Below are 2148 nucleotides of genomic sequence, written 5' to 3'. Positions count from 1 at the left end.
TTAACTCTAGCGTTCAGGATCCAAACCCAGGTGCGGACGGTTGTGTTTCTTGAATCTCTTGTAATCATCAAAAGTCGATGTGTAGTCCTTCAGTACTTTCTCGAGTTGTGCCATGGATATTTTATTCGATCAATACTTGTCATGCTCTTTTGCATTTACCTAAACAAACGGAAAAAGTTCAAAGTGTGTTTATGGCTGTGCTTCACATCTAGACGAGAGCATTTGTAACAGTACAGGACACGCAGTGAGGAGTTCGTGAAGCTTTCAGTTTAGTGCGGAGTTCAGAAGGAGGATTCGCTCGCTGAATGATCTCTCAAGAAATCCCGGGTGAGATTCAACAGGTGTTTTCTGCAACAGTCACGACAAGTGTGAAGCAATCTCTGGATTTCCTGAATTTGAACTAAATTACTAGTTCAAATAATTTAGGATTTAACAGAACTAAATGAGGTACATTTAAAACAGCAGCGCAACTCTGCGGCACGTCGAGTTTAATTGTGTAAACCTGGCTCTCTCTGAACACGAGCAAAGAGTTCTCACTCAACAGAAGATTGCAATGTGAGTACTGTAATATAAAGCACCTGGAGATGCCAGGGATTGAACCCGGGACCTCATACATGCGAAGCATGCGCTCTACCACTGAGCTACATCCCCGATGGAAAAGGTAGTGGAACAGACTTAGAGATGTGCAGATGCTCACTGATCACAATCCACCATTCATGAAGAATGCCTGCAGTTTCCTACTTTCGCGTTTCCTCTACTACAGAGTAAATTAATGGGAATGAAGAAATAAGGAAGGAAAAATAATCGCATTGAAGCTTCAAGAGACTGGGCAAAAATTAATATATTATTTTTGTATCCAGTCACACGTGCGACGGTGGTTAATTCCCAGACGGGGGAGTGCTTTTTTTCTACCTCCTTACTCGACTGTCTTTCAATTCTGTTTTATTTGAAAGCTTTTTACATCTTTTATGTGCTCTTGATTAAACTATGCATAGAAAAACAGCACTACTGATGATTTTCATGGACCGATGCACACTTGTTCTGTACAACTCGAGTGATAAAGCCCTGTCTGCAAATGTTGTAACGCCCCAACCACAGGAATGATAACAGGAAGGATCGTGTTCTTATTTGATAAGTCCTTTTGAGATGTCTTGTCAATGCACACAGGCGTTAGAGCTGAATAATTTACTTTTAGTGGTGTTTTTAAACAAAGATGGAACATGTTATTTCTATACCAGGAAGAAAGGAGCAGACTTTTACTTTAAGAGGCAAAAACGACACCTTATCAAAGCTAATATTAATTAAAATGACATCACAACAAAAGAGTGGAGCCTTGAGTGAATTAAAATTAGTTCTCATTGGACGTCTGTGTCTCCTTAACTTTGTAGGTGAGAGAGAGGATTGTGATTATTTGCAGGTGCTTCTCGGAAGTGCGTTGGTGCTACAGGTGCCTTCCAAATAATTAAATCGGGTTTGAATCCCAGCCAGTACAAACCCAAATCTTTTCAAGATAATCTGTGGTCCGTTAACACATCTTTTGAAACACTACAACAGGTAACACCCCGTGTGAAACATCATGAGCATCTGTTAAACCTCTCTACCTGCCCGTTCCTCAAAGAGACATGACGAGGGTCTGAAGGGACATTTTGAGCCGTAGAAACATTTTATCATTCCGTACTTTCCTGTGCAGTCAGGTCAGTTCCACTTCAACTGCGCCCGACAATGGAGGTCGTTTTGAAAACAACGAGAGTAAAGAGACACTGCACGTCTGCAGAACATCACGTCCGAGTTTAAGGACAGCAACATCAGAGATTGGAAGCTAGGGAGTTTCAGGTCTGTGGTTGTATTATAGGTTCTAGAAAGTCTGAATACCTTTGCAAGAAGTATTTCAGAATCCCAGTCAAATCCAGTACGAATGCCGCATAGATCTGCATTGTACAATTAGTATACTGTTTGTCCGTTGAATCAAACACGCCTTATAAAGCATTTCTAAAACAGGAGAGGTCGTTAGGGAATGCGTCTTCCTGTAAAAATAAAATGACTTCAAGGGCACTATAAGCAGAGGTGTGAAAGCCTGCTCTACAGAAGAACTAAAGCCAGAGATGCCAAAGAGGTCGAGATTTCACCACGTGAGAGAAAGCATCTCAG

At 41.3% G+C, this 2148-nt stretch overlaps 1 non-coding gene across 1 annotated transcript; it reads right to left on the bottom strand.

Annotated features, from left to right (window-relative positions):
* Positions 1 to 579: 579 nt before the first annotated feature.
* Positions 580 to 651, bottom strand: trnaa-cgc (transfer RNA alanine (anticodon CGC)). The gene has a single exon. It is a non-coding gene; the product is annotated as a tRNA-Ala (tRNA).
* Between the last annotated feature and the right edge of the window lie 1497 nt (positions 652 to 2148).

This window comes from Atractosteus spatula, chromosome 10, assembly GCF_055471065.1.
Source record: "Atractosteus spatula isolate fAtrSpa1 chromosome 10, fAtrSpa1.hap1, whole genome shotgun sequence".
NCBI lineage: Eukaryota > Metazoa > Chordata > Actinopteri > Semionotiformes > Lepisosteidae > Atractosteus > Atractosteus spatula.
The sequence above is the reverse complement of the archived record's forward strand: the minus strand, read 5'-3'. Positions and strand labels throughout refer to the sequence as shown.